We start from the raw sequence: 15,806 nt of genomic DNA, 5'->3' as shown, positions 1-15,806 counted from the left end.
ACTGGCCAATATGACCAGAAAGGATAATGATCATTGTTGTAAGGGATGTGGAAAATCTGGGATGCTAATACATTATTGGTGGAGATGTAAACTGATACAACCTTTCTGAAGAGCAATTTGGAATTATGCCCAAAGGCAATAAAAATATGCATATCTTTTGATGCAGCAATAGCACTACTGGTTCTATACTCTGAAGGGATCATGGAAAAGGCTAAAAACATCACTTGTACAAAAAATATGCATAGCACTTCTGTGGTAACAAAGCATTGGAAATTGAGTAAATGTTCATCAGTTGGGAAATGGCTGAACATACTGTGGTATATGTACATTATGGAACACTTCTGTTCCATTAGAAGCTAGGAGGGATGGTAATTCAGAGAAGCCTGGAAAGACTTGCTTGAACTGATCTTGGGTGAGAGGAGAAGAACAAAAAGAACAATGTACACCCTAACAGCCACATGCAGGTGATAATCAAACTTAATGAACATGCTCATTCCATCAGTGCAATAATCAGGGACAACTTTAGGGGATCTGTTATGGAAAATATTATCTGTATTCAGAGAAAGAACTGTGGAATTTAAACAAAGCTCAATGACTATTACCTTCATTTTTTGTTTTTTGTTTTTTGGGCCAGGCAATGGGGTTAAGTGACTTGCCCAAGGTCCCACAGGTAGGCAATTATTTAATGTCTGAGGCTGAATTTGAACTCAGGTCCTCCTGACTCTAGGGTCAATGATCTATCCACTGCACCACCCAGCTGTCCGTTAGCTTCATTTTTTTAAAGTTATTTTATGTACTACATAATTTTACTTTCTCTAATATTTTATTTTTTCCTCAAGAATATAATTTTTCTTTAAACATTCTATTTTGATCAATGTATAGCATGGAAACAATGTCACAATTATAGACTGCCTTCTGTGGGGAGTAGGGGGAGGTAAGTGAGGGTGGGGAAAATGTAAAATTCAAAACTTTACAAAAATGATAGGTAGAAACTACTATTGTATACAATTGCAAAACAAATAAAATATTTATAAAAAATGACCAAACATGTAATTTAATGATCAGCAAGTGAAGCTTAAATTTCAATATGGATGTTAAGGGAATTTAATTTCAGAGAGAAAATGATCTGGGTTCAGAATAGAGAAGTCTGCATTAACTTTTACAAATTAGAACAACAAAATTTTCTTAGTAATGCTGTATGGTTTTAAATCAGAGTGACCCAAGTGATGTCAGTCAAGGTTAAGTGAAAGAGAGCTCAGTTTAGACTAACAACACCTGAGTTTGAATCCTGGCTCTACGCTTATTTTCTTTATGACCTTGAGCAAGTTGTTTAACTTCCCCAGGTCTCAGTTTCATTTTAAAATGAAGGACTATGACTAAATGAGTTCTCAGATCAGATCTAGGGGCCTTTAAACAAGATTTAAATTATTCCAAGGTCATAGAAAGAGATTTCCATATTTCTTGTGTGTCAAATTCCACTGTTTTATTATAATAATATAGCAATTTAATGAATTAAAATGTAATTGATAGCAAAAATATTTTAAATATAACTTCTGCATTATAGATCAATAAATTATGACCATAAATTAAGGCATATGATTGATAATTCTCTCCAAAGAAAATGTTAAATCATTACATCATCTAGTGGCAGTTTCAATAATTATTAGCCTTAGTAATAGCATTTGTATATAATATTGCATGTGCTTCTTACAACAGTATTTTTTGGTAAGTAGTACAGTATAATTATCTACTTTTTTAAAAGATGAGAAGAATAAAGAGCAGAGTGGGATAAATTATTAACCCAAGATCACATAGCTTAGAGGCATCATCTTACCTGAGAATCTATATTCTTTCATTATAGCAAACAATACCTCATTCATATCCATATAGATATTAGGATATATATATATATATATATATGTATATATAAATATCAAAAGTTTTCATCATTTCATTTTATCAAGGACGTGAAGTATATCCTTTGTCAATGAACTAGCAAAATTACTAGAATCCATGAAGTGGAAGAACAATTCAAGGAAATTAATTGGTTTGTCTTGGAGAAATCTTGGAGGCAGAGCATGAGGACATATTGATGATCAGAGTTTTTAAAATGGACTCATCCTTACCATAAAAGAGTTTGTTCTTAATGAAACCAGAAAACATTAGAAAAACAAATATCAAGAAGTTACAGATCAAAATAAATAAATATATATATAGATATATTTATTCTAAAAAATTAATCTCTCTTATGAAATGAGTTATTCTATAAGAGGATGAATCCTTTGGTTTTTGAAATCTTCAATAATGCTAACTAAGCATTATATCTGTTTATTATGTTATTAAAGGATTCCTATTATGCACATATTTGACTTGATTGATCCCTGATGAAATTCTTTCATATGTTTTTCAGTACATATCCAGCAGAAGAAATTCATTTATCTCTGCTTAATCTAGGTGTTCAAATATTTTCAGTTTGGCATTACTGGCTGAGTCTCATCTATTCTGTTAATTTGCATAGTTTAACCAATCACATTTTTAGAAAAAACGACACTGTGATTTGTATTATTTAGGTTTAACATTCTATTTTGCTTCATCACTGAAGACAATATCTTGTGATTCACACACATTGATATTGTCTATTTCTAATTAGTTTGATATTAACAATTGAAACAATTATCTTGGTGATAGTATCATCATTTTTCCCCATCTTCCAGAAAACAGAATTGACTGAGTAAATAAATGAATTTGGCATTACAGCTGCTTTCCTAATAGTGTCCTCACACAATTTTAATTATAATAATTTCCACACTCTTCATGAATTTATAATCTTAGAATACCAGTGTTATAAGAATGTACACACCTTTTGAAGAGAGTGCTCATTCTATACTTCCTCAAGATTTCTACATGAGACAATATTTACAAATAAGAATATAAATGATACATATCATTATTTTCTACATTACAGATCCCAATCAATGGGTGACTCATATATCTAAGTCAATTCTTATGTTATCCTTTTGTTTTGACTTCCTTTTCCTTGCATCACAATTCTTTAATTCCTTGGTTTTAAAACTCTTGTGGTGTTACACTTTAATATTAATTGTAATTTGTTATTTGCTCATATTGGATGAGCTCATTCTATCCATTATAAATGCACTATGATCTTCTGTGACCAATGATTCTAAATGTTAGAGGAAGTTGGCTGAAAAAAGTTCTTAGTGGCCAGCATTGTCCATTATTGTGCATGATTCTAAAAAATCTAGACCATAAGAAAATATAAATGAAATTTAAAAAGGAGAAATACAGTTTTAAAAAAATATGCTTCAATCTATATTTAGAGTTCATTAGTTTTCTTTTTTGGATATGAATAGCATTTCTCATCGGGGGCTTTTGAAATTTTCTTGGCTCATTTATCTTGATTGTAGTAGCTAAGTAGTTCACTTTTGATATTGTATACAATGTTTATTTGATTATACTAATTTTATTTTGCATCAGTTCATATAAGGTTTTTCAGGATTTTCAGGAATCATCCTACTCATTATTTCTTACAGCACCAAGTATGCCATCACAATCACTTAGCACATGTTCACCCATTCCCAAATAATAGACATACCCTCATTTTCAAGTTGTTCAACATATCAAAAATCCGTTTTAACTATTTATATACAAATAGCACCTTTTTCCTTTTCTTTGATATTGCTGAAATGCAAACCTAGGAGGGGCATTGTTGCATCAAAGGAAATGTGCATTTTTATAATCCTTGAAAAATAATTCCAAATTGTTATTCAGAATGATTAGAGTAGTGAGTTGGGGTCCCAATTATTCTATATCACATCCAGTATCTGTAATTTTTCTTTTCTGTCATTTTAGCCAATCTCATAGCTGTGAGATAGCATCTGAGTTGCTTAAATTTGCATTTCACTAATCACTAGTGTTTTTGAGTATATTTCATGTATTTGGGTAATATTGATTTACTCTTCTGAAAAATTACCTGTTTGTATTCTTTGACTATATATCATCTGGGGAATAGCATTTATATTTAAAAATGTGGCTCAGGTCCCTACAGTTTTGAGAAATAAGGTTCTCATCAGTGAAGCATCTTGCAAAATACTCCCTCCTTCCATTGCTTCTTTTCCTCCTAATTTTTACTGCATTAGTTTTGTTTTTTGTTTTTCAATGTTATGTAATCAAAATTATGTTTTACTTTACAAAATTACCCCTATGTCTTTTTTTTGGTCAAAAATTCTCCCATTTCCATGCTCACCTAATGTACGTGTGATATCCCCCTCTAGGTATAAATCATGGTCCATCTGATCAAATCTTGATAGATATTGTGTGAGATACTGGTTTATGCCTAGTTTCTACAAAATTGCTTTTCAGTGTTTTCAGGTAATTTTGTCAAATGTTGAGTTCTTATTCTCAAAGTCTGGATCAATATAGTTTATCAAACAGTAGGTTACTATGATTATTTCTCTAATGTATCAGTACCTAGTTTATTCCATTGATCTACCACTCTATTTTTATCTATTTTATTTGCCAAATTGTTTTGATGATTAAAGCTTTGTAATTTCATTTGAAGTATGGAACTGCTAGACTGCCTTACTCATTTTTACTTACTTTGATATTCTTTACCTTTTATTCTTCTAGAAGAATTTTTCAGCTATTTTTCTCTAGTTCTATGATTCTTTGATACTTTAAATGTCATGACTGAATGAGTAAATTAAATTTGGTAGATTAGTCATATTTGATTATAATGTCTCAGACTACAAATTTACAAATGATTAACATTTTTTCCAAATTTGAAAAGTATTTTATAAGTCTATTCATCTAACCCTTGAGTTTATATTGGCAGGTAGTTGTACAGTGGAAAGAGCACTGGTCTTGGAGTCCAGAGGACAGAAGTTCAAATCTGATCTCAGATACTTGACACTTACTAGCTGTGTGACTCTGTACAATTCACTTAACCCTGATTGCCTCAAATCCCAGACCATCTCTTGTTATCCTCATTTATATCTGGCCACTGGACTCAGATGGCTCTGGAAGAGAAAGTGAGGCATATGACTTAGCAAAGCAATCTTCTCACTTAAATTTAATTCTTGTGCTTATCATGGCAGCACATTCCCAGAAGTCATAACTGTCTAAATCCTTAATGCAAGCATTATCTATGATGGGGATAAACTTTGTCTTTCTATTGAGATTAAAAGTGAAACATGCATGTCCATTATGAATACTTAATTGTCTTTTTTTCCCTTTTCTTACTGTTATAATTAGCAGTTCTAACAAAATGTTAATTTTAAGAAAGTTTCCTATGTTTTCAAGGATCAAATATGATTAAAAACAAAACAAAACAAAACAAAAACCCTCTGTTTGACTACTCAAGTCCTCACAACCTAATCCCTTCCTAAGTTTTCAAACATTTTGCATATATTTTATGATTTAATGACTTGACCCTCAGTGATAACATTGTATCTCACTGACTCTTCCCGATGATCATAAATTTTCTAATGTTTAATAGGAAGGGTAATGTATTTTGTTATAACCTTTATCTACATCTATTATACAATCTTATGATTTTTATTTTTTCTTGATATAGTCAGTTATGATACAATTTATGATGCCAGTTTTACTGACATGCATTTGGGCAAAATGTCATATATAAAACTAATATATTAATAATTTTGATTTCCTCTTCATTAATGGTGAATTTATCCATTAAATGTTTGATTCTAAAATGTTATTTTTACTTTCTTTTTGAAATCAAATTAATCAGTTTTATCTATTTTTATTGTTTTTTTCAAAAAATGAGTCTTGCTTTTTTTGATTCAATAAAGTTATTTTCAGTTCATAAATTTCTCTTTTGCTTTTCAAAATTTCCATTTTGATATTTCTTTGAGGATTTTTTAATTTGCAGTTTTTCTAGTTATTTTAATTGCATGTCTAATCTATTGATCTTTTTTATTTTTCTTTTACTGATTTACACATGTAGATATATCAGTTTCCACTAAAAACTCCTTTGGTCACATCCCACAAAATTTGAAATATCTCATTATGTCTTTGTCATTCAATTGAGATTATTAACAAATCATGGTTGAATTGTATCTACTGGCCTTCTAGGTGAAGACCACCAGAAAATTTTTGTTGTGTAAGTCCAAGTTTATTAGAAGTGGTTATGGCACAGGCTCACGGTTTCTCATGCTCCAAGGTATAGCTTCTTTAAACCCATTTCTAAGTGGGATCCATGGAGGACAGTCTGCAAAAATATTCGGAGTTGGGAAATGAAGTGAGATGAATGAGGAAAAGTCAAATATCAAGAATCAATTGATTGCAGATAATGTGGAGGAATGGAAGTAAGGTACAAAGAGACTAGAAAGGGTGGAGAAGAGTAGCAGAATATGAATAATTTTATAGCAAACCACTGTTGATGAATAGTGTGGTTGGAAGTCTGGTTTAAGAAGACTAACTTGACAACTCAGGTGGAAGATATAGCAAAAAATATAACTTGAAATTTTACTGCTATGAAGTTTATTAAATGGCTGAATAAATAAAAATTTATATATTAATAATATGAAATACATTTTGATTAATTTATAACTACACATATGTGCATATTTTGGGAAACTAAAAGTAGAGTAGAAGAAAACTCAAGACTGCAGTATTATAAAGAGTGGCTAAAAATTTTCTGGAAATGTAAAGACTAAGTAGGTGTTCAATAAGCAAAGAAGGGTGAGAAAATATTCAGTGACATAAGGTAGTGAAGTTCATATTTTATTATGTTGTTTGCTATTGTCTTAGCAAAACAAGAAACTGAACAAAATAAGCAGGTGGGAAAGTACAGGACTTTAACAGTGAGAAGAAAGTGTTTTGATTTGTTCACTGCTTCATCATTGTAAAGGGAAGCAGTGCAAGGAACAATGCCACAGTAGGTTGAATTCAGACTGCGGAGAGCCTTAGATGATGGACAAAATGAGTATGAGATTTACTAAAGAATCAAAAAAGTGTCCAGTAAAAATCTCTTATGTCCATTGTATTTAAATCATATTTGCTGTGAATCTCACACTCCTTGTGCCCTAAACATGTCTTAAGCTAATTATTATGGTTCTCTCCTTACTAATTCCTTTTCCATTTGACTACCAATTTGTTCCTCTTAAAGCACAGGCTTGACCATACTTAACAAAGTACAACTTAATAAACTCCAATGTCTATTATATCCAGCATCAAATAGTGATTAAAAACAAAACAAAAATAAAAGTCTTCTGTTTGACTACTAAAGTTCTCATAGTGTAGTCCCTTCCTAAATTTTCAAATATTTTGCATATGCTCTATGATCCAATGACTTGCCCCTCAGTGATACCATTGTATCTCACTGACTATTCCCAATGGTCATCATGCTCTCCATTTTCATCATGGCCTCCTGGTTTCCCCGATTTATTTTGAAGTGATAGTTATATTTCATATGCAGAAACATTTTCCCCATTATCCTCCATTCATTTCTAGAACCTCTCCTCTGAAATGATCTTTCATTTTATTCACTTCCACCCATATATTTTGACAGATACTCATAAGCATACATGCACATATACATATTAAACCATATAAGTAAACATTCATTATATATTTTTGTATATTTCTATCAATTGGCATATAAGCTTCTTGAGGACAGAGACTGTTCTTTACTTTTCTTTTTTACCTAGGATTTAGTAAAATTCTTAGTACATAGGAAACACTTTAATAATACTTAATGATTAACTGATGGACTTTATATTTTTGAGATAATAAAATTAATATTATCATTACAGTGTCACCATATTATGTGCAACCCAATTTCTCATCCATATGTGAATTCTTTTCAGTGAAAGAAATTGGAAAATATCCAGACTTCTTGTTGTGTGTTTCTACTCTAATAAAATGACAGATTCCGTTCTCATCACCAATATCAGAAAATGAAAGATCAAGTAATAGAGAAATTCAGCAAAAAATTAAACAAAATTCAATTCACTTCAATAAGCATTCATTATGTGAAGGAGTATACAAAGACACAAAATGAAACATCTTCCATTATTATAACTAGAAAATAATCTCAATTATAAAAATAGGAATATAGAAGAATAGCAATCTTTTTAGAAAATATGATTTGTAGTTTAGAAATAAGAAGGCCTAGTTGGGCTTGTAGATTATTTTAAAGGTATTTTCTTTTGATATTTATTTGCCCTTGTTATTCCCTGAATTTTGAGACAATTACTTTTTTTTAGGTTTTGTGCAAGGCAAACAGGGTTAAGTGGCTTGCCCAAGGCCACACAGCTAGGTAATTATTAAGTGCCTGAGCCCGGATTTGAACCCAGGTACTCCTGACTCCAGGGCCAATGCTTTATTCACTGTGCCACCTAGCCGCCCCAATTACTTCTTTATATTACATTCTTTCTAGAGGAATAAGACTTCATTATTTTATATCAGAATACCTACCATTTATCAAATGTTGAATATTTATATCACTTTCTTTAAAACATATTTTATTTTACTATGAAAAATTTGAACAGCTATCGTTTTCTTTTTTGTTGCTATTGTTTTCTTTTGATAAAAATGCTTGATGGTTGACCTTTGAATGGCAATGAAAAGCAAAACAAGCAAAATAGTAGAAAGAGAAGATTGAATGATACACTTACAATAATCACATGGGAAGAAAACACATGGGTATTCATCTCAGGCCCTCTGTTTTCCTCATAATAAAAATGAATATAATAATAATAATTGCACCATCTTAATCATACAAGTATGTGGAGGACCTAATATTCTGAGGTTATATATGTGAGATGTTTTGTAACCTTAAAATCCTATATACAAAAATGCATCTACTATCTAAAAGAATAGAGGCAAAATTTTAGAATGTGAGAAAGTATTTCCCTTGAAAATTATTCACATGGTCTGCTATATTATACTTAAATTTTATTTAATACTTCCAATTTTATATAAACTCTATAAAAAATAGAGGAACTCTGCCTAATGCTTTCTATGATACCAATATGGTTCTGATACCTAAACCAGGAAGAGTAAAAACAAAGAAAGAAAATTATAGACCTATCACCCTAGTAATATAGATGCAAAAATCTTAAAAGAAATTTTAGCAAAGAGATTACAGCAAGCTGTCACTAGGATAATATACTATGACCAAGACATATTTATCTCAGGAACTCAGAGTTGGTTCAATATTAGGAAAACTGTTACTTTAACTAACTATATCAATAACAAAACTATCAGAAATCATATGAGTATATCAATAGATGCTGAAAAACCTTTGACAAAATACAGCACTAGCAACACTAGAGAGCTTAGTAATCAATGGATTGCTACTTGGCATGATAAGCAATAGCTATCTGAGATCAAACAGCATTATGTGCAATGAGACAAGACAGAGACATTCCCAATAAGATCAGGAGTGAAACAAGGATGACCACTATCACTATCACTACTACTCTTCAATATTAAGTTAGAAATGTTTGTTTCAGCAATAATAGAAGAAAAATAAATTGAAAAAATTAGAATTGGGAAGGAAGAAGCAAAACTCTCACTCTTTACAGATGATATGAAGGTATACCTAGAGAATACTTAACAATCATCTTAAAAACTACTAGAAACAATTAGTAACTTTAGCAAAGTCACAGGATGCAAAATAAATTCTCATAAATCCTCAAACTTTCTATGTACTACTGGCAAGATACAGCTGCAAGGGCAGGAAAGACAAATCCCATTCAAAGTAACTTCAAAATACTTGGGACTCTACCTGCCAAAGTAGACTCATAAACTTTTTGAAAACAATTACAAAACACTTTTCAAACAAATCCAATCAGATTTAAATAACTGGGCAAATATCAATTGCTCGTGTATGGGCCGAGCTAATAAAAGAAAAATGACAATTCTACTAAAATGTACTATTTATTTGGTGTCCTACCAATCAAAATTCCAAAAAATTATTTTAATGAGTTAGAAAAATTTTTAAGTAAATTCATATGGAGAAATAAAAAGCTAAGAATTTCCAGAGATTTAATGAAAAAAAAGTGCAAAAGAAGGTGCCTCAATCCTACCAGATCTAAAAGTGCATTATAGAGCTTCAGTCATCAAAACTGTATGGTATTTGGCTAAGAAACATAGTGGTGGATCAGTGGAATAGAATAGATGTAAAAGTGATAGTAGGAAATGATTAAAATAACCTGCTATTTGATAAACCCAAAGAGCTCACTTATAGCATAAAAATTCTCTTTGATTAAAAACTGTTGGTAAAATTGGGAGTTAGTATGACAGAAACTGGGATTAGACCAACATCTCACACCCAAAATCAAGATAAGATCCAAATGGGTACAGGATTTAGGCATAAAAGACAATATTATAAGTAAACTATGAGATCAAGGAAAAGATGGAGAACATCATTAAAAAATTAGATAATTTTGATTGCATTTAATTTAAAAGCTTTTGTACAAACAAAACCACTATAACTAAGATCAAAAGAAATGTAGCAAATTTGTGAACAAATTTTACAATTCTTATTTCTGACAAAGGACTCATTTGTATAATATATAGAACTGAGTCAAATTTATAGAAAACAAAACAAACACACATAAAAAAACCAAGCCATTCCCCATGTGACAAATGGTCTAGACAATTTACAGATAAGGAAATCAAAGTAATCCATAGTCATATGAAAATTTGTTGTAAATCATTACTGACTGAAAAAATGCAAATTAAAGCATCTGTGAGGTACTACCTCTCAGCTTTCTGACTGGCCAGTATGATCAGAAAATACAATGATCAATGTTCAAAGGGATGTAGGAAATCTGGGACGCTAATGCATTGGTGGAGGTGAACTCATCCAAACTTGTTGGAGAGTAATTTGGAATCACCAACAAAGGGCAATAAAAATGTGCATGCCCCTTGATCTAGAAGTACTACTACTGTGTCTATACCCTAAAGAGATCATGAAAAGGGGTACTTATACAAAAATATTCATAGCATCCCTGTTTGTGATGGCAAAGAATTGGAAATTGAGTGAATATCCATCAATTGGGGAATGGATCAACAAATTGTGGTATATGGATATCATGGAACACTATTATTCTATTAGAAACCTGGAGGAATGGTAATTCAGAGAAGCCTGGAAGGATTTGCATTAACTGATGCTGAGTTAGATGAGTAGAACCAGAATAACAATGTAAACCCTAACAGCAAAATTGGGTTGATGGATCTTAATGGATTTGTCTATTTCATCAATGCACGATCAGGGACTATTTTGGAATATCTGCAATGGAGAATGCCATCTGTATCCAAAGAAACTATTGTGGATTTTAAATAAAGACCCAAGACTATTAATTTTAATTAAAAATAATAAAAAAACATTTCTTATATAATTTTGCTCTTATATTTTATTTTTTTTTTTGCTTAAGGAAATTATTTCTCTCTCAAAACATTTAATTTTGATCATTGTATACCATGGAAACAATGTAAAGACTAGCACATTGCTTTCTATGGGGATCGCGGGAGGGAAGCTAGACTGGTGGAACATATTATAAAATTCAAAAAAGCAATAAAAAAAGGACAGCCGTGTGACTCACCAAAAGATAGAAGGAATATCAAAGAAAAAAATCTTTTACTGCCTTGCCTACCATGTACTGGATAACCAATATAGAAAGGAGACATTTCCTATTCTGCAAGACATTTGTATGATATGTGCAGGACATCGTATAGGTAAATGATAAAAGAATATTAAGTCCAGGGAGTCACAGAGCTGATAAATTCACTCATAAGTGATGATTGCCACATCTTTTTAGTAGTAATGGATAGGATGATGCAGATAATGTCTGTCATTCATTCTTTTCTTTTTTTTTTTGACAAGTCAGTAGAATTAAGTGATTTACCCAAGGTCACACAACTAAGTAATTATTACACGTCTGATTTCAGTCCTCTGGACTCCAGGGTTGGTATTCTATCCACCATGCTACCTAGCTACCCCTGTCCTTCAATTCCTAGGTAGACTATGATTTCAGGGAAAAGATACCATAACAAACAAGTGAATTGGGTTTGGGTGTGGCAATATTTCGCTAAGTCACTAACTTCATTTTTTCCCCCTGTGTTATCTGGGTCTAATGATGAGAAATGAGTTAGGACACCTGTAGATGGTCCTGGATGTGAGATAGTCAGGCTTAAGTGATTTGCCCAAGTCTACACAGTAAGTGTCAAGTGTCTGAGTTCAAATTCAAAATTTTTTTCTCCTACTCCAGGGCTGGATCCATTTTGCAACCCACCTGCCTAGCTTAGAGCAGTAGTCATATTTATTTGATTGCTGCTTTCTTACTGAAGGTGGAAAGAATAGGAAATTGTCCTGGTATGATGGAAATCTAGGAAGTGTGCTCAATTACACAGTCCCCACCTACTCATTTCCAACTAAATGGAGCCAAGAAAATGGCTGGGTGCAACTTGTCCAATTCTTCATTACTTTTGTTTCTTCATTGAAAATGAAGTATATTTGGGGGGCGGAGCCAAGATGGTGGCATGAAGGCACCATTTCCCAGGAACTCCTTCCCCCCAAAACTCCAAAGGCCAACAAATTATGACTCTAAACAAAATTTAGAGGTGCAGAACCCACAGAAAGTCCAAGTGACTCATTTTGCCAGTCCAAGATAAATTCAAATTTCTGCAGGAAAGGTATGTTTCACCAGAATTCAGAATTGGAAAAAGCCCCAGTCGTAGTGCAGTCCAGGAACAGCTTGAAAGGGTAGGGAGAGAATTCTGCTACACCAGAATGAGTGTGGAATGAGGGAGCACTGACTGTAGAACCTACAACTAGAATTTGGAGAAAGCAGCCTACACCCCCAGAGACAATAAGGGGGTCAGGGAAGACTGCACAGATTTCTCTGCTCTCCCTCCAGGTAGGACTGCTGTTTGCCTACACACAGTTGCAGTTTCAGCTTCTATATTGAGATAGCCAAGCAGGACTCCTCCTTAAAGCTCCAGGGCACAGGGAATTCTGGGTGCCATCTACATATCAAAGCACAGGCAAGAGAGCATAAGACCTTGGAGGAATAAAGGTCCCAGTGGGGTGCCCCCCCAACAAACAAAACAACAAAAAGAAACCCAGAGACTTGGAAGTGCTGCTGATTGGTCTTGGGTTGAGAAAATGAATAAACAACAGAAAAAAAAAAAGAATCTGCCAGAGAGAGAGAATTACTTTAGTCCCAAGGAAAAAGATTTTGAAAAGCAAGGGAGATGGAGGAGAGAATTGGGAGGAGAATCATGAAAACCAAATCAACAGTTTGGTAAAAGAAAAACAAAAAGATACTAAATAAAATAATATGCTAGCTTCTGGCTAAGATAACGGAGAGAAGACAGGCACAGTTCTAAAGTCTCCAGATCTTTCCTTATCTATGATATGAAACAAAACTCTTAACAGAAATCCGACCCACAAAACCCAGAAAGAAAAGGCAGGAGAAAGACATTCTACCTCAAGATTTGTCTTCCACAGTCATGAGTGAGTCTGAGCAGAGGGAAAGTGTGGATCAGCTTGATTAGCAGTGGGGTTGGAGCCCCAGGAGCCTGAGGGCCCGAAAGTCAGACCTTCTTGTTCAGCAGGGCTAGAGCCTGGTCTTCCACAGGGGCTTTGGTCTACTAGGGATCAGAGGCCTTGGTGTTCATGCAGACCTGCTGGAGCTTGCCAACAGGGCTGGGGAGAGAGTTCTGGGTCAGGAGAGCTGCTGACATCATCCCTGAGCATATCTGGTCTAAGTAACCCTGAGTACATGCTTCCATTGCAGCTGAGGCCTCTTCCCAGAACAAATACAATTACAGACTACTTCTGCCCCAGGCACAAGTGTGTGAGCAGAAGAAACCACCAGCTAACAATAGGGAGAGGGATGACCTCACCCTAGGGTAAAGTCCACCATTGATTGAAGACAAAAGTATTTAACAGCTTCAATCACTCCCTCCAGTCTAAGGGAGAAGGCCCTCAATCAAGGTCACAGATACTCCAGAGAAAGCAACCAGCACCTCCTACTGGCCAGCCAGAGAAATTGCACTCAGTGAACAAAACATTTAGCATCCCACTACTGGCCAGCTGGAGATATTGCACTCAGTGAGAAAAGGCTCTAGGGATCCCAACACTAAACCTCTGTGTACCAGCCCCTCTACAATTCAAGGTCTTAGCAAAATGAAGAAAGGTCAGTGGAAAGGTGGATCCATAGAAAAATTCTTGGAAGGAAAATACCCTAACTCAGACAGACCTAGAACCTCTGAGGAGAATATGATCTGGTCTCAAGCACAGAAAGACTTCCTTGAAGATAAAGGAAGGAGTTTAAAAATCTATTGGAAAATCTGGGAAAAGAAACCCAAGAAAAGATTAACACCTTGCAAAATAGAAAACAAATCACTGGAAAATACAATTGGAAAATACAAAATGATAATAATTCTATCAGATCCTCAATTGGACAAATGCAAAATTAGAATGAATCTCTCAGATCCTAAGCTGCACAAATATAAAGTGAGAATAAATCTCTCAGATCCTCAATTGGGCAAAGGCAAAAATAAATAATTCTCTCCAAACCTCAACTGGTCAAATGGAAAGCTCTTTCAAAAGTAGATTTGACCAATTAGAAAAGGAGTTCCAAAAGGTAAATGAAGAAAACCTCTCTAAAAAATGAATGGAGTCTGTGGAAATGAATGACTTCAGGAGACAGCAAGAATCTGTTAAACAAAATGAAAGAACTAGAAAAAAATAGAAGAAAATGTAAAATACCTCATCAGCAAAACCACTGACCTTGAGAATAGATCGAAGAGCAGCAACCTGAGAATTATTAGACTTCCTGAAAACACTGAAGAGAAAAAAAAGCCTGGACATAATATTACAGGATCTAGTAATGGAAAATTACCCTGATGTCATGGAACCAGAGGGCAAAGTAGTTATTGAAAGAATACATCAATCCCCTCCAGAAAGAAATCCTAAAATGAAAACACCAAGGAATGCTGTAGCAAAATTCCAGAATGATCAGATAAAAAAGCAAATCCCAGAAGAAGTCAGAAAGAAACAATTTACATACCAAAGAGCCACAGAAAGAATTACACAGGACCTGGATGCATCAACATTAAAGGATCAAAGGGCCTTGAATGGGATATTTTGAAGAGCAAGGGAGCTTGGAATGCAGCCAAGAATCTACTATCTCACAAAGCAGAGCCTTCTTTTTCAGGGGAAAAGATGGACATTTAACAAAATGTAAGAATTCCAAAAATTCCTGATGAAAAGGCCAGAACTAAATAGAAAATTTGGACACCAAACAGGAGGTTCAATAAACTTATGAAAAGGTAATAAAAGGGGGGGGGTAAAATAACTGCTATCCAATAAGTTGAAACTGGCTATATCCCAGGGTGGGAAAAAGATTCTCATAACTCTTGAGAATTATAACAATAACAGAGGAAATATACCTAGACAGAAGTGATGGACACTCATGACTTATCCATGTGAATGCTATACAATCAGATGTAACTGGCTATAACCCTTCTTGAGAGAAAGACTAATAACTCTCAAGAATTGTAACTCTATGAGATAGAATGTACTTAGCGAGAAGTAATGGATACTCAGAATTTCCTATGACTCAGAATGACTTAAAAATACCTCCTCCTTAAAAAGAGGGATGGAAGGATATGGGAGGAGGGAGGGGATTGAATGGGATAAATCTCATTACACTAAGAGCTACAAAAAATTCATATGGGAATAGAAGGGAAGAAAGGAGGAGATGAAAAACACCAGAATCTTCTTCTCATCAAACTTGGCTTAA

At 33.6% G+C, this 15,806-nt stretch overlaps 1 protein-coding gene across 1 annotated transcript in view; it reads right to left on the bottom strand.

The window, feature by feature from the left end:
• Positions 1 to 15,806, bottom strand: part of LOC141489244 (uncharacterized) — a 116,494-nt gene that overhangs the window by 38,753 nt on the left and 61,935 nt on the right.

Source organism: Macrotis lagotis, chromosome 5, assembly GCF_037893015.1.
Source record: "Macrotis lagotis isolate mMagLag1 chromosome 5, bilby.v1.9.chrom.fasta, whole genome shotgun sequence".
NCBI classification, from domain to species: domain Eukaryota; kingdom Metazoa; phylum Chordata; class Mammalia; order Peramelemorphia; family Peramelidae; genus Macrotis; species Macrotis lagotis.
Note: the sequence above shows the minus strand (reverse complement) of the source record. Positions and strands in the feature narration are given on the sequence as shown.